The sequence below is a fragment of the Pipistrellus hanaki genome (assembly GCF_964339955.1).
Source record: "Pipistrellus hanaki genome assembly, chromosome: 4".
NCBI lineage: Eukaryota > Metazoa > Chordata > Mammalia > Chiroptera > Vespertilionidae > Pipistrellus > Pipistrellus hanaki.
Window position 1 is genome coordinate 36,576,452 of NC_140506.1, and position 26,671 is coordinate 36,603,122.

Genomic DNA, 26,671 nt, shown 5'->3' on the forward strand with positions numbered 1-26,671 from the left:
TCGATGTTTCTCTCACATCAATGTTTCTCTCTCTCTTCCTCCATCCCTCCCTTCGCCTCTCTAACATTAAGAAATAACTTTTAAGTATATGGCATAAAGAAAAAACCTAGAGAAAAAGCCGAGTGGTGAGTGTACATGTTTTGCTAAAACCTCAAGAAGATCAAAGGATCAGAATAGTATTCAGTCACACAAAGAGCCCTCTCCAGAGATTAAGGGTTTGCCTCATGAAACTTATCAAATAAGGCCTTTTGGAAGTTTAATTGAGTTGTCCTTTAACCATTTCAGCATCTTTACCCTAGGTAAAGGTACCCCTCTCTCAAAAAGAACTGTGGATGTTGCTTTAATAGAGCAGGAAATTGACAGGAGACCCACAAAGTATTAAATAAATTTATTTCAGCAAAAGCAACTTAAACTGAAAGGGACAGAAAGCATACAAAATGAAAGGCAGCGATTGGATCTCCAAAAATCTGGCAGGAACGGATGATAAAACTACTTAGCAATGAGCACGTGCTACATTTGTGAAAAAGGAGAGATGTCTCAGATGGCAGGACCAAGAGCCCTTGTGGATCATTCCCAGGTCTTGGAATCTAATCAAGGAACTGGTAGGAGTTTGCTAAGCTGAATTTCAAAACTATTATACTTTGGAATGGTAACCCCTTTTTACCTCCTCTTTTCCTCCCTCTCTTCTTTTAAATGGAATGTCTATGATTATTATTATTATTTTAAATATATTTTATTGATTTTTTTTTTTCAGAGAGGAAGGGAGAGGGATAGAGAGTTAGAAACATTGATGAGAGAGAAACATTGATTAGCTGCCTCCTGCACACCCCCTACTGGGAATATGCCTGCAACCAAGGTACATGCCCTTGACTGGAATCGAACCTGGGACCTTTCAGTCCACAGGCCGATGTTCTATCCACTGAGTCAAACCGGCTAGGGCTGATTATTTTACTATACCTGTTCCTCCAATGTGTTTTGGAGCCAAATAGCTTGTCTTCATTTTATAGATTGAGAGTAACTACAGGGTGGGGCAAAAGTAATTTTATAGTTGTGAGTACGCAAAACACAGAGTTTGTTCTTGTGTTATTATTTATTAACTAGAGGCTTGGTGCACGAAATTCGTGCACTTGCGGGGGCGGGGGTGTTCTCAGCCTGGCCTGCACCCTCTCGCAGTCCAGGAGCCCTCGGAGGATGCTTAAGCCGTGGGTTGGACATCCTTAGCACTGCCTCGGAGGCAGGAGAGGCTCCCGCCATTGCCACTGCCAGGCATGAGCCCAGCTTCTGGCTGAGTGGTGCTCCCCGTGTAGGAGCGCAGTGACCAGCAGGGGGCAGCTCCTTCATTGAGCATCTACCACCGGGTGATCAGTGAGCATCATAACAACCAGTCTTTCCAGCGTTTGGTCAATTTGCATAAAACCTACTTTTTTTCCCCACCCTTTATCTGATGTTAAATAAAGGCCTAACTTCATTTTTTTCATATGGATATGTAAGAGTCCTGGCACCATTTGCTAAAAAGTGACTATCCATACCCCACCCCCCCAATTGAATTATTTTGGCACCTTTGTTAAAAATTAATTGAACATAATGCAAAGGTTTATACTGGGAGTCTCAATTCTCATCCATTGATCTATATGTCCATCCTAGCACCAATACCACATTGCATTGATTTATGTGGCTTTATAGTAGATTTCAAATAAAATAATATATCTTCTAACTTTTTTCTTTTTTTCTTTTGATTATACTTTGCATTTCCAAATTTTAGAATCAATCAGTGTGTCAATTTCTTCCAAAAAATTCTGCTGGGATTGTGATAGGGATTGTTTTGAATATATAGAGAAATTGTTAAATATATAGATCAATTTGGGAAGAACTTCCTACTTGACAATATTGAGTCTTCTAATCCATAAATGGAACTGTCTCCAATCATTTGAATGGACATTAATTTTTCTTAATAATTTTTATAATTTTTAGTGTACTAGTCTTGCAATTCTTTTATTAAATTTATTTCTAAGTATTTTTTTCTGTTGATGTTTTGTGAATAGACTTTTTAAAAAATTTCATTTATAGATTTGTCATTGCTAGTATAGAAATACAATTAACTTTTAAATATTATTCTTTGTATCTTTAAACTTTTCTGAACTCATTTATTAGTTTTAGTCATTTTGTATGTGTGTTCCTTGGGATTTTCTCTTCATGAAATTATTTCATTTATGAATATAGGCAGTTGTACCACTTCTTTTACCTCCCACCTGCTTTTAATGAACTAATAGAGGTCCAGTGCATGAGATTTGTACACTGGGCATGTCCTAGGGCAGGGGTCTTCAAACTTTTTAAAGTGGGGGCCAGATCACAGTCCCTCAGAGAGCTGGAGGGCCGGACTATATGAACTACTAATTCCTACTGTAACACCTCGGCTGTGCTCACTGCCCAAAAAACCTGGCAGGCCGGATCAGACTCCTCTGCAGGCTGCATGTGGCCCGCGGGCCATAGTTTGAAGACCCCTGTCCTAGGGGATGGCAGATCCACCAGCTGGAGGGTGCATGGATCCATAGGGCAGAGGGTAGAATAGAGCACCCTGTGTGTTGACCACATGGACTGGACATGAGCAATAAGTAAATATCATTGGAGTAAGCCACTGAGCTTCCTGTCTCAGGGACTGCACAGAGTAATTAAATGTTCAACTGTCCAGGTGGTTGTAAAAATGACTTTTGGGAGAGTGGGCCAGGTGACTTGTGAGAATAATAACTCCCATTCATTGAGCTATAAATCAGGCACTTAAACACGTTCTCTCCGTTAAGCCTACTGTATGCTTTATCATCCTCGTATTATACACAAAGAGAGTAAGGCACAGAGAGGTTAGATAACTTGCCCAAAGACACACAGCAAGCAGGGGCAGAGCCAGATACCTTTCTTACCCCTTCCGGGTACCTTACTCCTCAATGTGTCTAATGCAGAGAAGTTCTAGTTTGAAGGCTTGGAGACTGGGTTGGTTTTGCCCATGCAGGGATATAGTTGCATGCTTCTTGTTTTAAAATTCCAGCCTATACTTAAAAATTAAAAGATTTTTACATAAAAATCCTGTTTTTGTAATTTCTCTTGGAAATTCAGAAGGTCTGATAAAATTGGCTTCTAGGCTATTGCACCAACAAGCAGCTGGAGCCGAGGAGGGCATAAACAGGAGCCCCTGACTTGTGTTATTATCCGGCTCTGGAAGCTTTCCGTCTTGTGAACTTCATCTAAAGCTAAGTTCTCCCCAGGTACAGAGCATACTGTGGGGCATATAATAGAGACTCCACAAATGTTGAGGAAATGAATGAATGGAAAGCAAACCTGAATTCTCTCCACCGCCCGCTCTTCCTCCCGTTCTCCTTCCTGCGGCTGGGAACCGGTGCCTGGGAGTCACTAATGGGCCACACACAAGACTCATTTCCCTTTTCTTCCAAGCCGCCAGGACCCAGGGGACAGGTGCCTACAAATGCTGAGCCGGGCTTGGGCTCACGTTGGCATTTTATATTCACTGAGGATGTCTGCGACTGTATAACCAGCATTCGCTCTGAAGAACTGGCCGGCGCTGGTGGGGTGAATGGCCGCGCGGGTGTGTTGGCTCTGCCTTAGGTTAGGGCGTGTACAATGGACTCTTTGTGAAGTCCTTGGAGCAGGGAGTAGGCAGGCAGGTGTGCCCTGCTCCCAGCCTTGGAGACGCACACAGTACAGTGCTCAAGATGGACAGGCATGATTTTAGTTCTCCTGGTGCAAAGCAGCCGCAGGCTGCTGGGCTTGCAGGCGGGTGTGTCCTGGGAAGCCTTTCTCCCACGCTTGTTCGCAAAGCTCCTTTGGCGGAGTGCAGGCCTGGGGCACGGCTGGATCAGCTGCTGTGACGCACGCAGTGTAAGCCCCAGACTGCTCGCTGATCCCCTTAGCAGAACCCAGGCCTGTCCATGCCCACCCCTGCCCTGTCCTCCCAGTCCAGACCTGGAAGCACTGCCTTTCTCTGGAGGCTGTGTGTTGGCTTCAAGGCAGGAAGGAGAGTGCATGGGCTCTCCCAGAGGACATCTCCTGCTTATTTTCTTGGGGGGGAAAGGAGCTTCTCCATAGGGCTTCCTTCTGAGCCTCCTATTGTGTAAGCAAAGAGGATTGCACTTTCCAACCTGAGGTGACCCTGCCCCCTCACACTTCCTGCCCCCACCCCTCCCGTTTGCTAAGCCTGGAGATATTTTTGCTGTTAATGGGCTGGGGATGGGTGGGATCTATAGTAGGTAGAGGCCAGGGATGCTGCTGAACATCCTACAATGCATAGGACAGCCCCACAACAAAGAATTACCCATCCCAAAGTGTCTACAGTGCTGAGATTGAGAGAAACCCTGGCTTAAAGGATGACATTTATTATTTTTTAAGCTTCAAAATTATAAAAAGCAATTTATTATTTTGTAATTAGAAGAATAAAATAAGGGCTATTTTAAATACAAAAAAAAAAAAGTTGAACTTTCCAAGTATCACCTCTTTTCCTTACCTATATATATAAAAAGTCAGCAACCAGAACACTGGATTGACCGGTCACTGTGATGCCCACTGCAGCCAGCGAACCGGGCTGGATCGAAGGTGGAGCCGGTGGGCCAACCTCCCTCGACTCCTCCCCCAGGCTGGCCCTGCCCTGATTGTACCTGTACCCCAATAGGGTGTGGGGCCGGCCGACCATCCTCCTGCAGCCCCTTTCCCCCATCTGACCCCACTCCAGGCGGGCCGCCCCACCCTTATCAGGGGCAGGGCCAGCCGGCAAACTGCCTGTGGCCCCTCCCCCCAGCCAGCCTCTAACCCAATGGGCCCCTACCCTCCCAATCCGAGGTGGGTCACGACAGCCAATCACCCAGCCAGCCTGGCCCTGATGGGACCCTGGATCAGGGTGGCCAGCCAACCTCCTGCTGACAGGCCTGGCCCATCCGTCCAATTGGGGCTGGACCCCACCTATGCACGATTCATGCACTGGGCCTCTAGTTTATAACAGCAGTATTGGCACATAAAGCAGTAGGTACTCAGTACCTGTTTATGCAGTGAATGACATAATATAGTTGTTTCTCTTATTTAATTTGTTATAAAGTGGTTACTGCCTTTATTGAAGCAGTTTACAGCTCTTTTGGGGGGTGGTGGGAGCAGGTATTGGATAGTTTGTTCATTCATTCATTCATTCATTCATTTATTCTTATGCTTCTGGCTTTAGCGCTTTACTCCAGCTGCATTTAGTTTAATAAACATGTCAGATTTGCTAATAAGTGTGGCCTCTTTCTTTCTCAGCCCTTGGGCTGTTATTTGGGTGGATATGACTTCATAAATTTCCAGTCCATCTGCATAAAAACCAGGTTTGATATTGATATTGACTATAAAGATGTTTTTCACTGAGGCATAAAGATTTTGTAATTGAAAAATTAAATTGTTACATATATCTCTCGAATCAAAAGACCCCCAACTTAAGAATTTCATGTTGTCCAAAATGGGTGGTAAGGTAGAGTTGTGACTCATTTCTGCTCCTTCTTGGCACCCACCACAATTGCTGATGGCCCCTGTGACCTGTGGACTTTTTTCTCTTTTTTTTTTTTCTGTAGCCAATGGTTTCTTTATGACATTTTATCACCTGAAGTTCTATCAGATATTTACTTGATTTATTGTCTTTTTCCTCTTCCAGCTGTGAGCTGTCATAAGGGCAAGGAACTTGTTTTTGCTTAGTCACTGCTATATTCTCAGTGCCTAGAATGATGGCATTTAATAAACATTTGTTGAATGAAAGGCAGAGCAGAGAGGCCCAGAGAATAAATGAGTGACTTACCTAACATTATAGAGCCTCATCATAAGAATCAGCCATATCACCAGGTCCTGGCCCTCTCATTTGGCCTACCTCAGCACTGCACACATTCCCACTCCCCTCCAAACATGGAATGGGGGCATGCTAGGTATGCTCTCTTAGCACCAAAGAGTTTCCCAAGGAGATTGAGGAACGTGAGGATGCGGTATGGAATCCTCCTTTCCCAGGTGGGCGGGGCCGCTGTCGGGGTGATTTTGCGATGTGACACATAGGGTGACCAACCTGGCTGGCCAGGGGCCAAGGAATCTTCTGGGATGCGGGACTTCCAGTCTAAAATGGGGAAAGTCCCGGTTAAACTGGGATGAATTGTCACCCTATGTGACAGCAAAATTCAGTGAACATCTGTGGTGGGTAATTCCTCTGGGAAATGCTTTCAGGTGTTTCTGGTAGCAGACAGGAGAGACCTGAATGATTACTGAGTCAAGAGGTAATCTGCTCAAAGCTGTGAGAAATGGTAACAAATATTTGCCCCTTGTCAAAGGATGTGGTCACGTCCTTGAGGGGAATGGTTACCTGTGGGGGGATAAGAGCTCGTGTGGCCAGATGGACCCATTTTTCAAGAGAACCCTAAAATCTATGAATACGTCGTGTGTGTGTGTGTGTGACAGAAAGAGAGAGTGTGAGAGAGAGAGAGAAATCTGATTTCTGATTTAGAAACATTGGCAACTGTTTTTGTTTTGTTTTGTTTTTAAGATGTAAACATTATGCAATGTAACAAAATATAACTGCTGGCTTACGCCACGGATTGGCAGTAGCTGATATAATCTGATGTTTCATTATTACACTGGGGAAACTGAGGCACAGAGTACTGTGAGTACAGAGCTAGGATTGAAGGGTCCAGACCTCTTGACCAAGGAGTTCAATTAAAAAAAAAAATCTATAAAGATTAGTTAATTTAGAAGGGGGAGAAGGACTTTTAAAGGAAAAAATATTAATTGACCACCTATTATGTTACAGACAATTACTGAATAATTTCGATGTATAAAGTCATACTCAATTTTTACAACTCTTTGAGTGTGTTACTTCATTTCTCTGTGCCTATTTCCTTGTGTATAAAATAAAAAAATAGCAGGTAAAGGTGAAAGGGTTTGAATTCACACGAAGTGCTTGGAACCAGATAGGAAGCTGGTGTTGGCTCTCACTGTCCCTGAGGTGGGTGTTGTGGTCAGTTAGCCTCCTCTGGCATGGGAAGAAACTGATTTCTCGGAGGTTACCTAACGTGCCCATGATTGTAGCAAGAAATCAGGACCAAGATTTGAACACTGATGGTCTGATTATAATAACAGGGGTCTTTTCCTGCACTCCCCCTTCCTTATACCAATAGGCTGGTGTTATACATTCAGGATAAGAAAAAACAAAAATGGCTCCTTTTGCTCTGATGGTAATTATTATACAGACGATCAAGGTCAGAAGTTAAGTCCTCTGCAATGATGGGAGAGAAAACATTACACAAGTAAAAATGGCGGCGAGTAAAAATAATTTCTCCTTGGGCATTCATTATGCAATTTGGGGGGGGGGGGAAGGTCATTTATCTCCTTAATTATGTTTTGCTTAAGCTGATTTTAAAATTAGTTTGTTTACCCTGAGCACGCTGATTAACATAACAGGAGGGAGAGGCACTTAGAAACGCCGTGGGTGGTAGAGGAAAGGTATCTGGAGATTTGGAAGCATTTCCATGGGTGATGTTCATGTAGCTCTGGGAAGGTGGAAGGTTAATAAGGTGATGGTGCTTGAGTGTGAATAATTATTGTGATTTGTTGTTGGACGTTTTTAAATATGGATAAGGCTCTATATTACAGACCCTGAGAGTTGGGCCTCATTTCTTGTTTATCCTTCAGTGCTGAAAGTTCAGATATTCAAGGCAGGTAAATCAAATAAGGATATGGGAATGAAGGACTAGCGAGGGTGACCCTAGGAGTGTCCTTTCAGTAGGTATCCAACAAAGATTAAATGCCTCTTATACACCTTGAATTATGCCAGGAGCTGGGGCTACCGAGATGAATAAACTCATTGTTTTAGCACAATCTGTTAAGGAAAACAGACTTGTAAACAGAGACATCATAGCCCAGAGGGTCAGGGCTGTAAAGGAAATAGGACGAGGGTGGGGGAGCAGAGAAGAGAAAGTGCCAGCCTGCCTCAGGGAGGCATGAGGGATGGCACCTTCATCCCTCACGGTCCCTCTGCCTTGCTCTGCTGTGGGGGGGAGAATGCAGGGAACCCTAGCAGGCTCAATGTCAGCTGGTTGCTGCTGGTTCTGCCAAGAAGAGGCAAAGGTGACCCACTGGAGAAAAGGGAAGAGGGAAAAGTCAGGGTATCTCTTTCCTTTCTTCTCTGTCTTGAGTTGCATCTTCAAAATCTTCATAAGCCTCCACCATGACTCCATCTCCGACGTGGCAGGCCCAAGGGGTCCAGGTACAGCAGGGTGGTCCCAGCCCCGGGGCTCCGGGAACCTCCAATTGCCCCTCCCGCCCAGGAGTGGCAGCTGCTGCTTGCTGGTAATGATCTCTGGCTTACCTCACTGTGCCCTGGTTGGTGGCTCAGTTTTTCCATCCCCTGTGTAACCAGCCCCTACCCTACATTCACAATATTTGGATACAGACCGTTTCTGTATTTCTGGGAGGACTGTGACAGAGACCTCCCACAGTCGCTGATACCTGAGTTGGTTCTTAAAGGGGGAGAAGAAATTTGCTAGGTACAGATCCAAGGAAGATGTGTCCTGAGTACACGTGGCCATGTGAGACACTTGTGGGGTGATTTAGGAGGGACAGACCACCATGGCAGTGGGGAGCCCCTAAAGATGTCCAGAAAGGAAATACAATGTTTAGGTATTTTACAAAACACACCTAACTCTGCTCAGGACAGACTGGTTAAAAAAAAAAAAAAAGTACCAGGGTGAGCATGAACCTATTATTAGACAATCACAGGGATTCACGCCAGAAGCCATTGAAGCAGGAACCATAACAGCTTCCTGGGTAGAGTAGATAAGGAGAGGAGAGGAGACACTCTTGATAGTCTACTCTTCATTAACTCCAAGAAGAGAAATTTCTTATTTCCTGGCACACAACAGGCTCTCAGTAAGTATTAGTTGAATGGATTAATATTCCGACAACTTATTTGTGTTATAAAACCTCAGTTGTGCTGAAACCAGTTTGGCTCAGTGGGTAGAGCGTTGGTCTGCAGACTGAAAGGTCCCGGGTTCGATTCCGGTCAAGGGCATATACATTGGTTGCGGGCACGTCCCCGGTGGGGGGTGTGCAGGGGGCAGCTGGTCAATGTTTCTCTCTCATCGCTGTTTCTAGCTCTCTATCCCTCTCCCTTCCTCTCTGTAAAAAGTCAATAAAAAATATATAATATATAAAAAACAAACAAACAAACAAAAAACCTCAGTTGTGTTCGTGCTTGCCCTCCTCACCCAGACCCCTAGGTGCCATGATAATATTTTACTGTCCTGTGGAGCCTGTGGCATGAGGTCTGCAGGGTTCTGCCTCCTCTTTCTAGGACAGCATGGGGTTCAGGCCACCTTAGAGCAGCACTCTCTTTATGTAATGTTCCTCCCCATTAGAGCCATTCAGTCAGCAGGCATTTACGAAGCACTTAGGTACTTACAGCTGACATGTATGTAACAGTACTTGCCACATGCCAGGCACTATGCTAACCCTTTGCCATGCTTTTGTCTCTACCCTCATAACAGCCTTCTGAAAAGGTGCCACATTTGCCCTCAACTTATCGATAAGGAAGACACACAGAGGCTGAGTAACTTTTTAAGGTCACCCAACTAGTCAGTGACAGAGTTGGAATTCATACCCTCACTCTGTAGCCCAGGTTCTGAAACATGAGACTACTCTGCCTAGCACTGTGTGGGATATAAAGAAATGTAAGACAGCCTGGCTGGCATGGCTCAATGGTTGGGCGTTGACCTATGAACCAGGAGATCACTGTTTGATTCCCAGTTAGGGCACATGCCTGGGTTGCGGGCTTGATCCCCAGAGTGAGACATGCAGGAGGCAGCAGATCAATGATTCTCTCTCTCTTTTATCATCCATGTTTCTATCTCTCCCTTTCCCTTTCTCACTAAAGTCAATTAATATATATATATGACAAATCTGTGGGGAGGAAGGACATGAATACATAAAGAGTAAACTTTGATGCTAAAAAATGTATAGTAATTCAAGGCAACAAAAGACAAGCTACCAAAATCAGAGTGATAATTGCCAATGTAAATGGTAGGGGTGATGAGAGAGACCATTTCAGAGTGGAGTAATCAAAGGAGGCTTAAGGAAGGAGGTAGGCTTTGACTTGTGGTTTTCCTGCTGGTTGAGAGAGACTTGCTGAATTCCTTTGAAACAATGCAAGAACAACTTGGAGGTCACTAGTGCACCGACTGCAAATTACAACAGGAAATTAAAACACTTTATACAACTATCATGTGTAATTTTCTGGCCTTTTCTAATATTAAAACTAAACCTTTTAAATCTATTTGGAATACTTCTCAAAAATGTTGGCAAATTATCCCAATAATGTTTATTGATATTCTTTCCCTCCCCTCCCACAATTTAAAAGGCCATGTTTATTAAATATTAAAATATTTATAGATATTTGGGTCAGTTCTGGTCCTTTTATTCTCTTTTCAAGCCTGGAATGGCTAACTGTTATCAGCTAATATCTTTTCTGCTTTGTACCCTGTGAACACTGTCCTGTCTCTTCTTTCTCTCTCTCCCTCTCTTCCTTTCCCCCCTTTCTTTTTTTCTTTCTCTCTCTTTCTTCCAATGATAGGTTAAATCTGATTATGTTCTCCAAGCCAGCCAACTTTTCCCCACCAAATTATCTTGATGTTATCTTGGGTTTAGTCAGAATATTCACTACCCCCCCCCCCCAATTTATTGAGGAATAATTGAAAAGTATATTTAGAACTTACCATGTAATGATTTTATATACATGTATATTGTGGAGTGATCATCAAGATCAAGTTCATTAACACTCCTATTGCCTGTGAGAATCTTCTTGATTTTAATATTGAAGTCATGTTTACTTGGTGAGAGGAATACAGAAACAGAAGTATTGAAGCTAATGGGAGGCTAGTCCATTACCATCCAATAATTCAGTGGCCCTGGTTTCACTAATGAGTCGATAGAAAAAATGAATCACTTTTTCAAATTGCAGGGATCTAATTTGCAATTTGCCTTTCCCAGGATACAAGTCTATAGGTGGCCCCCCAAAGAATTATTAACTATGCACAGTAGTTCTTAGTGGTAATTGGCTTTTTACACACAAAAATTGATTCCCATATTTGCTAAACTAGATCTAAGGACTAAATATACTTGACTTTAAATAAAGAAGGCAGATTAAAATCTTACTCATAGGAATTACATTAAAGTGATTACTGTCTTACCTTTCAAAGTAGCCATTTACCATTGATTTTACCCATGATGCAGACATATAAATAAAAGCCAAAAGAAAGACAAACAGAACAGCTGCTGAACTTGGTTTTGTGGTAGGGCATGAGAGTCATGAATAAAAGTATAAGGACCCTAAATTAACACAGCAGCTTAGAAGGAGAGGGCATTGGAGATCCAGCTTTCATAGCATCCCCTCTCAGCGTAATATATGTATGTTTCTTTTGTCTTTTGGGTGGTTTTGCTTTAGTTTCTTTAATGATTGCAGTGGTTCTCAACCTTTTTAATGCTGCGACCCTTTAATACAGTTCCTCATGTTGTGGTGACCCCCAACCATAAAATTATTTTCGTTGCTACTTCATAACTGTAATTTTGCCACTGTTAATGAATTGTAATGTAAATACCTGTGTTTTCCCATGGTCTTAGGTGACCCTGCTAGCTGTTCTCAGAGGTTGAGGACCGCTGGTTTGAGAACCGCTGCCGTAGAGCCTAAGACCATCGGAAAACAAAGGTATTTACATTACGATTCATTAACAGTGGCAAAATTACAGTTATGAAGTAGCAATGAAAATAATTTTATGGTTGGGGGTCACCACAACATGAGGAACTGTATTAAAGGGTCGCAGCATTAAAAAGGTTGAGAACCACTGAATTATAGGATTTCTACCTAGGGTGTTCAGGTGGCTCAGTTTAAGTGATGGACAGGAACATTTTTCAAAGGCTGACATGCTTTATAAATGTACGGTGTTGTGCTTCTGAAAGCATAAGTATATTTGATCATCAACTGAAATCTGTTTGCTGATAGAGGGACTTTGAAAAAATGTCTTCATTTTTCCCTCAACCACTAAGAGTTCGATACAAAATTTTCCAGTCACAGTTGGTAAAACAAAAACTCTCACAAGAATATAATAAGGAGTTTCTTTTCCCCAGTTCCTTGGGTCTGGCCCAAGGACTGGGTAAGCAGCTGTTTTGCAAAAGCTGTCCTCTCTCCTTTACCTCCAGTTGGCCAGCACATTAATGAGGCTTAATGTCATCCAGTTTTTGTGTGTGTGTTTTTCTTTTCTTTTTTAATTAATTTTTATTGTTCAGATTATTATAGATGTTCCTCTCCCCCCACCCCTCTCCTCCACCATCCAGTTTTTTTTTTTTTAGTGAGGATTTAACCCATAGTCTCATAAGAAATCGTTTAGATGTTCATGGTATGTGGGTTCACATTTTAAGATTCCATTCTCTGTTTCACAGGCAGAGCTTCAGCACTGCTAGCTTTCCCCACTGATCACGTGGCCTTGTGGCCCCGTGGCCTTGTGTCTTCTTTGTACTCTGATGTCATTTATTAAGAACACTGAAGGTCAACCTCTAATCGTACTTTCTAGGAAATAAGTTGTCTACATGGCCAAGATGAATCTCTAAATAGCTCAATGCCATGGAGTCAGGTGGAGAGCTAACACGAGAGTCCTTGGAGGAGGAGGAGAGAGAGGATAGCACATGGGTTGACTTCCAATTAAAATAATTGGCACCTTGTGCTTCCTACCCTTGGTAAGGGTGACATTTTCAAAACCTGCTGGCCCTATGGGACCTAATTCCAGCCCTTTTACAAACTAGCTAGTGAGCAGTGGTAAGTTAGTTAGTATCTGTATCTTGGGCCCCTTTTGTTCATAATGGGACTAATAATGTGTGTGTTATCCTAAAAGCTATTATATATGCGATAATAAAGGTAGTAGGGTGTAATGTGCAAAACACTGTATATTCTTTGAAGGATGATGCCCTTTGACTCACTCACTTTGAAAAAAAAAAAAGTTCTAGTTTGTGTCTGGAAAAAAAAAAAAAGTCTAGAGTGTAGGGCAAACCAAACATCTCCTAGCTTTGAAGTCAACTTGTAGGACCAAGTGGTAAGAGGAGGTATACACAGTAACCTTACATCCGAAACATTCCACTGGCTGCTGCTGCTTCCCTCATACTCAGAACCCCAGCCCCCATCCCCAGGCTAGCAGGCTCCCCAGGATTGTATTGGAGTTAACAGTTCACCCAAGCAGAATGTGTTGACTATATAGTGTGTGTGTGGGGGGGGGAGGGGGGAATGGGGGTGTAGTGGGGTATTGGTGGTGATGGAGTCACAGGTATCTCTTGTGGGGGAGGGACACAGCGAGTGGCTTGAGAGTGTCAGAAGTGATCTGGGCTTTGGGAAGGCAGAGGCAGAGCTTTTGGGAGGTTCTGCAGACTGCTCCCCACATCCGTGAAGTTGAATATTAGCACTCCTAGGTGACTACAGTCTTGTCCTGAGCCCACTGGGGGAGAAAAATAGTGGTAGGTCGGTAAATGCTTAACAACTAGTTTGGGGTGGGGTTCAAAGGAGCAATAAACAAAGCCTTGATTTTGTACTGTTTACCAAATTCTCCTGTGTCAATACTCCCATCCACCATGGCTGACTTAAAGCTACCCGTGTGATGTCACTGAGCAAGGAGTTGGGAAGAGAGATGCAGTAACACAGGGTATGTATTATAGTATTCTACCCATAGTGACCCAGTGGACATAAATGGCTTCAAGTGTATAAGAAGAGTGGGAATAAGAAATGACTAGGAAGGGATGTGGTTTAAGTACCAACGACTTTGTGTGTGTGTGTGTGTGTGTGTGTGTGTGTGTGTGTGTTTAAATATATTGATTTTTTTACAGAGAGGAAGGGAGAGAGATAGAAACATCGATGAGAGAGAAACATTGATCAGCTGCCTCCTGCACCTCCCCCCCCCAAACACTGGGATGTGCCCACAACCAATGTACATGCCCTTGACTGGAATCGAACCCAGGACCCTTGAGTCCGAAGGACGATGCTCTATCCACTGAGCCAAACCAGTTTTGGCGACTTTTGTTTTTAATGTAATTTATGTCTGTAAACTTAACTTTTAATAACGGCAGTGTTTAACAACCATCTGGCAAGATTCCTGGGATTTTGACACTCAGCTCTCATGAGCCAGTACAAGCTGGCTCCCACACACCCTGGATCCACAGGAGGAGAACCGAATGCTTAGTGAGTTAGGGGAACATTGACCTCTGAGGAGAGTTCAAGGCTCCTGCCTCCTCCTTTCCCCTCCCCTGGCAGGAGACGAGCCTACAATGGGTCTGAGGCTTCTTTAACCACCACCACAACAAAGAACACAGCGAAACCCCAAACCTTCACCCTGCTGGCGTAACGTTTTCATCTCACCTCATACTTAACCCAGAGCCATCTAGCAGATAGAAGGTCTGGTGGGAAGGGTTATAGGAGGAGTGGGTTTTGAGATGTAAGGAAGATGAGGGCTTGGACACTGTCCAAACAGACAGGGACTATCCTCGAAGGTTCTGGAAACCACTTGTGGTATTCAGATGCTGGATGCAGAGTTTGGGGAGAGGATGCAGGAGAGATGATGGGAGGAAACCAACTCTTTACACTTCACACAACTCTGCCCTGGGCCAGTTCTGGCTGGATCTTTAAAGAACAGTGTGTCCTCATGAGCTTCTTATGGTGAAGGAAAAAAACCGTCTCAGGAACACATCTTATGAAATAGGTCTCCCAGAATGTAGGCCACAAAGTCGTCCTCAGCGGCCATAATGGGACACAAAATGAGAAGTGCCTGAGGTGCAGGTGCTACCAAGTCCAGCACCACTGAGTTCACAGGGAGGAGAAAATGACCAAGTGCTATTTCAGTCCATTATCAGTCCAATCTACTCCTTGAGTGGAGCAGAGTTAGAAATCTAGTTCTAAAAATAACACTGTTATTTTTGACCTAGAATAATCACACCTATCTAAAACCAGGTTAAAGTGCATGCTTACGTGTGTGTGTGTGTGTGTGTGTGTGCACGTGTGCGCACACACCAGTAATCTCTTTCCCATTTTATATTTTCTTTCCAGGCAGCAGATGCAGCGCTGGAGAATGGGGGTGGGGCTGGGGGAGGGTCCAGTGCTGTGCAACCCTTTCCAGGGCTGCTTCCAGAGGCAATGCCAGAGAACCCTAGGCAGACCCAGCCAGGCAGCCGGGAAGTGGTGGATGTGTCTTAAACTCGTCTACTGGACACCAAAGGTCACTCTCTTTTCCTTCACTCTGCTGCTGCTAGTCACCTCCTTCACCGATCAGACTAGAGGTGGCTGGTGTTGGGTCATGCTCGTGGCGGGGACAGTTCGCGCACAGGGGAGAGTTCCACAATGCTTGTTGAATGTAGTGTTTTCAGAGCAGAGAGGTGACACCTGAGTGCTTGATTCGCAGCATGTGTATTGGGAAAGACTCCACCATTATCCCAGGTGCAATGACACCCCCTAAGAGTCAAGGCAGAAAAACAGATATGGAAGACACCACCGGTGCCTGTGCTAACAGTAACTGGTTTATTCGTAAGTGTGCACTGCTTGTCCACATTCCTCAGTGTGTGATTGTTGTTGTTGTTGTTAATCCTCTCCCAAGGATATTTTCCCGTTGATTTTTAGGGTGAGTGGGAGAGAGAGGGAAAGACGGAGAGAAACATCAATGTGAGAGAAAGGTATCAATTGGTTGCCTCCTTCACGAGCCCCAACCAGGGCCCAGGCCAGGAAGGAGCCTGCGACCGAGGTACATGCCATTGACCAGACTTGAACCTGGGACAACTTTGGTTCACAGGCCGATGCTCTATCCACTGAGCCAAACCTGCTAGGGCCCTCTGTGTTCTGAAGTGATGACAACGGTGTGTAAAAATGTACACCAGACAATGTTAATTTTGGGCTTTAGGTTACAGGGATACGAAACACTTTAAGAAAAATCTAATAGAGGGGGGAATAGCTAGGTTTATAAAAGAGAACTTTGTTGAGAGAGGGAGTTTGTCCCACAGAATTACTTACCATTGGGTTCTCATAGATCATCCTATTCCAGAATATGCCCGAAATAGAAATCACTATCCCAAGGCAGATTTGCACACCACTTTTCAGTGGCACATAGAAGTGAAGGGGGCAGTGGAGACACCATCTGTACCAGCCCTGTCCCTGGCAAGGGGCACTCGGCTCTCCCCTCCTGCATTCGCTGTTCTCTTTTCCTGAAAGAGAAACGTCCTCTCAACTTATTCTCAGGAAGTCTGGTGAAGGACAGTCTGCCCCTGAGAACAGACGTTTGGGTGGGAGAATGTAGGCTGGGGGAGGCTGAGGGCACTAGGGGAAGGAATAGTGACATCTGCTCAAAATGCCTCTTACATGGCCAGGAAACACCCAGCACAGGGAGTGAGGTCCTCCCTGGGGGACTGTTCCCCCGGGGCTCCCGGGGAATCTCAAGGGAAAAAAAACAAAACAAAACAAAACATGGTCCCCACAGTGTCAGAGCCCCCACCTGTATACACTACCCCATTCCCATCCCCCAGGGGGGTAAATTGAGCTGCATATTGGATGATGAGGAAGTGAAGTGGAATGTGAGAATCCTCATGACTGACGTCAAGCTCGCTTTTCATTTTATTTATACCCCTGACATTGTGACACGGGATCTAATTTTCCATTGTATTTTTTCCCTCTGTTAAGACATGAGTGATGACAAGTGAATTTGAGCCTAAGCCTGGAAAACAGTATTTTAAATGTGAAGCGCCAGGGTCCCTACAGGATTGGGGTCTCTGTCTTATCTTCCCACTTTTTGGACCTCTGAACTGTCATCAAAAAGGGCAAAGAGGGTCAGGCTCCCACAGGGCCTGTCTGCCGAGGAGTCAGAAGTCGAGGCAGGCAGTTGTGCCCTCCCCGCTGGTGACGGGCTGTTCCTTCCTGGCATGGGTACTGGAGGGAGGCCAGGGAGCAGTGAGGCTGCACGGCAACCTTGGCACAGAGCCCTGGCGGCTGCCCGGGCATGAAGCTGGGCTCTAGCACCAGGGGCATGGCTCCAGCCACCTGGCCCAGGACCACCTGTGCAGGGACCACTCCACTGTTCGGGTCCTGGTGGGGCCCCACTCCTTCGGCCCCTCCTCCCCTCCCTCTCCCCCCCAAGGAAGGGCAGGTTTAGGAGCAGAGACCTATGTGGAAGGAATGGCAGGAACAATTAGGGGACCCTGGAGCAAAGGCAGTTATGTCAGCAGGCGGGTAGGGGCTGGGGGGTGGGCCGGGAGGGAGTGCCTAGGATGGAAGAGAGAGTGTGCATGTGTCCAGCATGTGGTCAGAGCGGCCTTCCCCCCAGCTCCTTGCTCTGCTGTTGGACTGGGGCTGCATTCAACCGTATAACCGGTCTCCCTCCATTACCTCCGATGGCCTCAGACCCAGACCGTGTCTGTAAGGTGCGTTCTCACCCTGACACGAAAGCTCAGCCTGGGTCCTCGCAGACCCACCCTGTTTCAGCAGGGCCTCCTGCGGCCAGCTTTTCAATAATGTTTGTCAGCCTCTGACCCCAGAGAAATCTCAACTTCCTTATACTCCGTTTGGAAGATGTTTGTTATTCAGGGTTCTGATGGGCAGGCCTGATAAGAGAGGCCTACTTAGTAAACTAACAAGTCTGAGGATTTAAAAAACCGAGAAACACAAGCACAGCCACGCCCCGAGAGGTGGCACCGTGCCAACTCCTGGCACCTGAAATCCTCCAGGATATTTAGAAAGGGGTGTCAGTGAGTTTTCTCTACAGTTACGTTGGATGTCTCATTTGTTCTGCTTTGTTTTTGAAACAAGGGTTTCCCGTAGCACCAATAAAATCTGATCTGTGTTTTATTGAATGCACTGTAGTTTATATGATTGACTTGGTGTTGCCTTCGAGTTCTGTCTCCCTTTTTCTCAGTCACTTTAGGTGAACATAGTATAAATACAGCGTGGGAAGCCAGAGGGAACACCTTCAAAGCTGTCCTGGTGTCTCGCCTCCCACTGCCCAGGGGTGTAGGAGCTGCTTGGGGAGGAAGGGCTGTCTTCATGCGGCAGCGTAGGGCCAGGCCTTGGGAATTCCGTCTGCAGCAGTCCTCCATAGACCCAATAACGAGAGCCTGTGCATGTTTGATCAGCCTATCTCCAATGCTTCCTGTGGGCAAGTGCTTTCCACTGGGTGCCGGGGCGGAGGTGGGGCCACGGGTGAGGAGGTATGAATGAGACACGGGCCATTTCCACCAGCCAGAAAGTACAGAATGAGCTTAACCTTCCGACCACAGGAAATAAAGGTAGGCGGCGAGGAATCACTAAGTGGATTCCATGGCCTCAGGATATAACTGGATAAGATCTGGATTCCATATTGGGATACAGGTAAAAATTAGAACTCCCTTCCCCATATCTCTTTGGAGGGCTGTTTGGAACAAGTGCAAGGAATCTGTTATTAGTTCTGTGGTTTGGGGAAGCTTCTTAAACTTTCTGAGCCTCGGGTTCCACATTTGTAAAAGGGAGATGATACATAGAAGAATTGTGGCGGTGAATGAGACTTGGAAGACAAAACCCGCTGTGGCATCAAGCACAGAGTGGGGGCTTCCTCCCCTTCTCCATTCGGACGGGGGCTTGGAGAGCCCCACAGAGGGTCTGCTGTTAAGTCTTAGCCCGGCCAGATGGTTCCACCTCTCCGGGTTTTCTTCGTGACAAGCGTCAAAGGTTGGGAATTTGAATACTGACCGAACAGATATGACCGTGCTGATTGAGATATGGTGTGGAGGGAAGGAGGGCCCTGGGACTCGGGGGCACCGTGGGAAGAGAGGAATTGGCTTCACGAGCAAGTGCTGGAAAGAATTACTAAATTACATGGAAACATGGCGCGCCTGATCCTCGCTGTGCTCTCCAAGGGGAGCTGGTTTGGGGGTAGGGCTGCCCATGCCAGGACTACTTTTGCCTGAGGTCTGCCTTGGAGGTTCAGGTGATTTTGTCTCGGGGTTGAGGGAGGAACACCGAGGTATGATTTATGGCACCGAGCGCACATTATCCTCAGCCCCTGTCATGGCCTCCAGCTGGTGGCCATGGGTACTGTCCTGGGTGTTCCTGTGTAATGTGCAGACGTGGCTAGGAAAAGCATTGTGTGATGCTGCTGGTGAGAGGCTCTCACAGGGTTGTTCCATGGACTATCAAGAGCAAAGTATGTATATTAAAAATTACTTTTCGCCAAAACCAGTTTGGCTCAGTGGATAGAGCATCAGCCTGCGGACTGAAAAGTCCTGGATTCGATTCTGGTCAAGGGCATGTACCTTGGTTGCCGGCACATCCCCAGTAGGGCGTGTGCAAGAGGCAGCTGATCAATGATTCTCTCTCATCGATGTTTCTAACTCTCTCTCCCTCTCTCTTCCTCTCTGTAAAAGAAAATCAATAAAATATATATATATTTAAAATTACTTTTCTGATAAAATTGAAACCCAAACATCTTACCTGTCTGACCAAGTCCTGGTGGAAAGTGAAGCTTGATTCCGCATCATACACAGGCCTGAAAGAGAAGAACGGTAATGGGTTAACAGAGACAGTGAGGCATCTGAGCTGGCTTCAGAGTGCTCACAAGCCACTGGGAATCTGAAAACCTTAGAGTGATTTACCTAAGTTATTCACCAGGGCTACTGATAAATAACTAATTGTTTTTAGCTGATTTTCCCACCTCTCATTGTCCCGCCTCTCCCCTCATGTACTGGTATTGTTTCTCAGCAATGGAAAAGAGAGAGAGGATGTGACATAGGAAGTCAGGGTGATCTTCACTCCGGACAGTGAATGAATGAGGTGTGGCTGTCTTTTATGCTATCTATTTCATGGCTGGAGGTGGAAGTTTAGGCACTTCAAGAAGTGCTTGGGTCTTACAGCCAGGTTGGCTTAGGAGCAAGGTATGGTTAGGAAAAACTGACCAACAGCTGAGCATTGATTGAGAACTTACTGTGTGGCAAGCACAATACAAGGCTTTGGGTAGGCATGGTCCCTGCCTTTATAGAATTCAGAGTCTGGTGAAAAAGATAGATTTTAAACACACACATCAACAGTTATATAATTTGTAGATAGTGATAAATGGATAGCTATAATGAGAAAGAATGACTATGGGGATATAACACAGATTGGGGAGCTGGGGTCAAGACCTATCTTGATGGTTAAGATGGAACCTAGAACAGTGATTCTCACATTTTTAAAAAAATATATTTTTATTGATTTTTCACAGAGAGGAATAGAGAGGGATAGAGAGCTAGAAACATCGATGAGAGAGGGACATCGATCAGCTGCCTTCTGCACATCCCCTACTGGGGATGTTGCCCGCAACCAAGGTACATGCCCTTGACCAGAATCAAACCTGGGACCCCTCAGTCCGCAGGCCGACACTCTATCCACTGAGCCAAACAGGTTTTGGCGATTCTCACATTTTAATGTGCATCAGAATCCCCTGGAGACTGTGTTAAAAAAAACACAGGTTTCTCGGTCCCACCCCCAGAGCTTCTGATTCAGTGGGTCTGAAGTAAGTCCCAAGAATTTGCATATTTATTTATTTATTTTTTTAAATATATTTTATTGATTTTTCACAGAGAGGAAGGGAGAGAGATAGAGAGCTAGGAATGTCGATGAGAGAGAAACATCGACCAGCTGCCTCTTGCACACCCCCTACCAGGGATGTGCCCGCAACCAACGTACATGCCCCTGATGGGAATCGAACCTGGGACCCTCCAGTCCGCAGAAGGACACTCTACCACTGAGCCAAACCGGTTTCTGGCAAGAATTTGCATTTTTAATTAGCTGCCCGGTGATGCGAAGACCGCTGGTTTGGAGACCACACTTTGAAGATCACTAGCTCGGAGGATCGATAGGAATTAGCTAGATGAAGGGAGTGGGGGAAGAAAGTCAGCACAGCAGAGGAAGCCGTGTGTGTGTGAAAACCCCAACATGGGAAAGATGAGGGTGACGAGCTTCGGGTAATGGAAAGTTCATTGTGCCTCAAGGCAGTGAACTAGTGGACCAGCTTGAGGCAATGTTAGAGATGAACCTGACCCAATGTCCCCATCCTGAAACTCATTCCAACAGAGCCACCTCCAGTGGTGTCTAAGAAGAATGGTTCCATTGACCCTTGGAGATGCTCTGAAGCCTAATAGAATAAAGCTGACCCTGAGATTTTTGTGAGGATTTAAAGTGATAAGGTATGTAAGGGGCTGAGCACAGAGTAAGTGCTTGGCTTTCCTCTCTCCATTCCCTCCCTGACTTGGCACATTACCTGTTCTCAAGTTCACTATTTTAGCTACAAGAGAATATGTTCCTGAATTGGTGTTGAGGTGCTCTCCTGTAGCAGCAAGCCTACATAGTTACTGTGAAAGTGACCCATGATGCCTAAGCTGGGATCCAGTTCAATAGTTGGTACCACTTCGGAAGAGCAGGGGTGTGTGTGTGTTGTTTTCCCCCCTCCGTCTCATCAATTCATACATGTCACAGTATTTTAAACTGAAGAAGGCGTGGCTTGGATTTCTGGAGCCCAAGTGCACAATTGGCATTTAGCCAATTCAGTCCAGAGACCACTCTTTGAACACGCACTGTGTCCCAAGTTCTGTGCTAGGTGGCGGGAGGACAGGTAAGTGATGGAGACTGGGTCTCTGCTTTTGAGGCGCTCCCAGCCTCACCGGGAGAGAGACACATAAATAACATGGAGCAGTGGGCTAAAAGCCACAAGAAAAGTCTGTACAAAGGGCAATAAAAACTCAGGAGGGAGAACAGTTCTGCCTGGGAAGGCAAGAGAAGGTCACCGGCAGAAAGGAACATCAGAGCCAAGCCCGGAAAGAAAGCAGCTAGAGAACGAGCTCCGAAGGGTAAATGAACAAATCTCTTTTAAGAACCTTTTTTTGTTGTTGTTGTTATTGTTTTAAGCTCTGACCTAAATCATCATCATGAGCTTCTTGAAGATACATGGCCACATGGTGTTGAATTTGGTTTTGAGTATTGCATAAACTGTTTTATATGGAAACACATATGGAAACAATCTGAAAATATTTCTCCTCCAATATAGTTGCCATTTGCTTTTATGAATTTACTATTTCTGGATGAGAATGTGAAATATGGTTTGGGGTTGTTCTTTTTTTTTTTGAATTTCAGAAGAAATTATATCACTAGCCCAAGTGAAAATAACTCACTCATTCATTTAGTCAGTCAACAAACATTCAGTTAGAAATTTCCATTTTTGAAGCACTGCAATAGCTCCTTTTGGGGCATGGCCCTGCCCTTAGTGCTCTTCAAGGCTCAGGAGTGAGAAAAATGCCTGCACACAAACAATTGTAACACCGGGAAGTGGTCAGTGATATAAGTGGGTACAAATAGGTTCCTAGTATCTGGAGAAAACAGCTACCTTCTTCTGATTGGGATAATCATGGCAAGCAAAGTGCAACTATTTATGGAAGCCACCAAATTAGGCTTTGTAAAGTGGGGAGGGATCAGACATATAAAAATGAGTGTGGGGGAGACTTTCCAAGCAGAGGAAGGCTTGGGAACAAAGCGGGTGGGGGAGGTACTTGGAAACAGCACTTTGTCCTAACGAAGGGGTATGCCTTAGGGAAAGAGCTGGAATAGGTGGCTGTCAGCTTACAGCCAAGTTTGAACTTGATTCTACTGGCTACCACCTCTTGGAGTTTGAAATGCCAAGCATTTGTCACTTGGTTCCTTGTACACTTATTTTAGTTGGCATCTCAGTCCTGACCTTCATCTTGACATAATTTTGCCCAACCCATAGGATATATTTTTTTTTAAAAAAATCTGTCCTTATATGCCGATAGTAGTAAAATCACAGCGTGGCTCCAAATAGCCATGAAGGCCACAGATTGAAAGACCCTTTTCTTTAGGAATTTATGTCCACGTCTAGAGTTTGAAAGAGATGGCTTTTGTATCAGAGTCCCTTTGGGGGACAGATGAAGGCTTGTCCTACACAGCAGTGGATGCTTGTGGGCAGGGATTGTACAGTACCCCTGGACTCTGAGAGCCACGAAGCTGTTACCCCACCTGGGCCAATGGTGACACCCCTAGGCCGATGGTAATGGGCAAGGGACAGCAGGCACTGGAACTTAGAAAGAGCTCTGTGCCACAAAGGCGGGACATAGCCACTGCCTATGCTCCAGTCTCATGTTGGAGCCTCCCATTGGCTGAACCCAACTGACTGGAAGCCAGGGCAAGGAGCCAATTGATGTATTTATTACCTGCAAGTCTGCCTCCCAGGACACAGGGTCTGGGGAGGAGGGATGGAGAGCTCATTTGGAGGGGCAAACAGACCATCCAGCACAATCCTCTTTAGCTTCAATATTTACGATTCCGACTTCAGTAAGCCTTCGTTTAACAACCGTGTTTTAGATATCCACGTGGCTCTCAGAAATTTATAAAAACGAAGGAACTTGGGGAATTGATGGCTGGGTGAATTGGCAGATGGTAAAGGAATCTCTGGCTGAGATGGCTCACTAAATAAGAGCTCAACTAGATTGCAAGGCCAGTGAACACAGAGCGAGGCCACCCGGGCCTCGGTGCCCAGCCCTGCGCCTGGAGTGTAGTGGACCACAGTTAGTGTTTGCCTGGATAAGGAGACAGAAGAAACAAAAACACACCAAGCAACATAAAATGTGCATCTGGGAGTCTGAGGTCAGGAGAACCCAAAGTTAGGGCCAGGAGCTAACATTTTTTAGTGCTAGGAGAAGCATATGATGACGGTGTTTGTTTTTCTGCTTCTACTACCTTTTAAAGGCCGTTTAATGATGTCGGGGAGATAAAAAAGATAATCTTTCCTTCAAATCTTTCCAATCACTTACAAGGGCAACATGACTCCTGCATCCCAGCTTCAGTTGATTCATTCACTTATTCTTTCAGTGAACATTTATTGAGTGTTTATGTTGTGTCTGGGAATTAAAAACTAAGGCAGAAACAGCCTCGAGGAGTGTAGGCCTGCAGGAGGAACTGCAGTCCTAGTGCTGGCTGAGGGGACCAGGCCGCTGTGGGAGCAAAGGAGGACTCACACAGGCTGGCTCTCAGAGCAGTAAGTTGAGTCCCAAAGGACTTTCCCACCTGTTTGCTTTATGGCTGGCTTTCCTGGCCACCTAATCAATAAGGAAGAAAATTAGTAGTGATTTGCATGCAAATTCCTGGGTGAGATAACGCTTTGACGCAGATGCATTTACATCTAGGTGCTTTAAGCTAATCAGTGAACCCAGGTGGAGGGTACAGGACTCCACCCTTCCAGAAGCAGAGAAAGAGGCCGGGAGTGTCTGGATTAGACACACATGTGTCTGGGTTAGAGAGAGAACAGATAAGGAAGAGGCTAGTGGCTGCCTAGACCTCACTGACTAGAATTTTTTTTTGAAGGCTCAGTACTATATGTACCTTTAACATTTTGCAAACAAATGGAAGGTATGTGAGGAGATTTGTTTATTCCAGCTTGTTTGTTGTTTGTTTTAGCCCCTGGCAACACAGCCATATGGGGTACAAGGTCTCAGGAATGTTGTACGGGCCTGCCTGGTGCATATTAACACCAGTCCACCCGGTTTATGAAGGTGGGTTTGCTCCTTTTAAAAAATAGGCTGTTTTGTTACAAAATTGCTTCGTTCCCAGTAGTTTTGGTAATCGGGATGTTCTTGTTTTAAATTTGGGTACTGTGACTAAAAACTGTGTGGGGGATAAGTTAGGAGGAAGAGCAAAGCAGAAAAAAGAAATAGAATCTTCTCAAAATCTAAAGGGCAAAGGTTTTTTAATTCATCTATATTACCCCCTTTAAAAAAAAAGCCTGCTAGAGTTGTGAGGATTTAATTAAAATGTGTTAATTCTCAGATAAATTAGGGAAATAAAAGTGTTTTTGTTTGTTTGTTTTAATTTATGCTCTCCTCCCACCACTTCATTTTTTTAAAATATATTTTTATTATTTTTTACAGAGAGGAAGAGAGAGGGATAGAGAGTTAGAAACATCCATGAGAGAGAAACATCGATCAGCTGCCTCTTGCACACCTCCCCCCCCCCCCCCCCCACTGGGGATGTGCCCACAATCAAGGTACATGCCCTTGACCGGAATCGAACCTGGGACCTTTCAGTCCGCAGGCCGACGCTCCATTGACTGAGCCAAACTGGTCTTGGCCCACTGCTTCATTTTTTAAAGTACTTTTCATCCCCAGAAAGTGTTGCTAAGTGTGTGTGTGTGTGTGTGTGTGTGTGTGTGTAGATGTCTATTTCATTTCCTAGAAGAACAGTTACTTGTATTAAGGAGTAACTTTCATTTGCAATACTTAAGGTATTTAGAGTTTTGAGGTCCTTGTCCTGGAAGAAGTTATTCTGGGACCAAGCTCTGGCCAGAGGGGAGATTATTTTACCTTCTGACCATCTGCTGAAGTCTCCTATGTCAAATCCTCTCTCTGTTCACCTCTTTCTTGGGTATTTGATGCTAGATCCTTAGCTCTCTGGCTCACCGTTTCCTCTTTTACCTATATATTGATGACACCTAAATTTTTAGCTCCAACCCAAACATTTCCCATGACCTGCAGACCTGTGTCCTCTTACCTACTAGACATCTTTCTGGTGTGTTCTATGAGCTACTTAAGCCCAGTATACTAAAAACTGCTCACCAGAGTGCTCGCTCTTGCCAGACCAGTACCTGTCTATGTGGGAAGTACTAGCATCCAAGAGTCACCCACTCACAGCCCATCGGTTCCCAGGTCCTGCTCTATCCCTGAATTTCTCTGCTGTTCTTCTGTTCTTTTCCATTCGTAAGGTCAGTGCGTGGCTTCAGGCTCTCCTCAGCTCTTTCTGGGTTATTATCATTATTATTATTTTTTTTAAAGTATATTTTATTGATTTTCTACAGAGAGAAAGGGAGAGGGATAGAAAGCCAGAAACATCGATGAGAGAGAAACATCGACCTGCTGCCTCCTGCACACCCCCCACCGGGGATGTGCCCACAACCAATGTACATGTCTTTGACCAGAATCGAACCTGGGACCCTTCAGTCTGCAGACGGATGCTCTATCCACTGAGCCAAACCGGTTTCAGCTTTCTGGGTTATTATTAATTATCTCTCTATCCCCATAAGTCTTATCCAACCCATGCTTCCCTCCACCATCAGATTTACCTTCAAATTGTTCAAATCACCATGTCTATTCCTCCTGTAAAATCTTTCAGGACGTCTCTGCTTCCCAGCTCTTCATGTCAGCAGATGATTCATTAAATAGTTTCCTTCTCTTTGATGGCTTTCCTCCTACCACATGGACCTCCGCTCCCGAGGCTCCTCCTTGCTAGCATCTCCTACCTGTAAGAGTTGGCAGGCCCGAATGTGGTTTTCCTGCCACCTTCCCCTTTCTGATTACACCCTACCCCTTAGGTGACCTTTCTGCCCCCATTGCTTACAGCAGCATCAATACACTGATAACTTCCAAATTTATGGCTCTAGCTCTGACCTTTCCACTGAGCTCCAGACACATATATCTCGCTGCCTCTTTGTCATCTTCACTTGGATGACTAATACAGACTAGAACTGAACCAGGCCAAAGCAGGGCTCTTGACTCGCTACCCATGTTTTTCTTGCTTGTACCCTACCCTTCCCCATCTCAGTAA

At 45.2% G+C, this 26,671-nt stretch overlaps 1 protein-coding gene across 2 annotated transcripts in view; it reads left to right on the top strand.

The window, feature by feature from the left end:
- Nucleotides 1-26,671, top strand: part of PDE8B (phosphodiesterase 8B) — a 260,529-nt gene that overhangs the window by 45,305 nt on the left and 188,553 nt on the right. The window contains exon 1 of one of the 2 annotated variants that reach the window (XM_084881268.1): nt 21,781-21,915. The exons of the other annotated variant lie outside the window; for it this stretch is intronic. The gene's annotated coding sequence lies outside the window, so the exon portion shown is untranslated. Of the gene's footprint in view, nt 1-21,780; nt 21,916-26,671 lie in introns of those variants that run through there. 2 annotated transcript variants of the gene reach the window in all.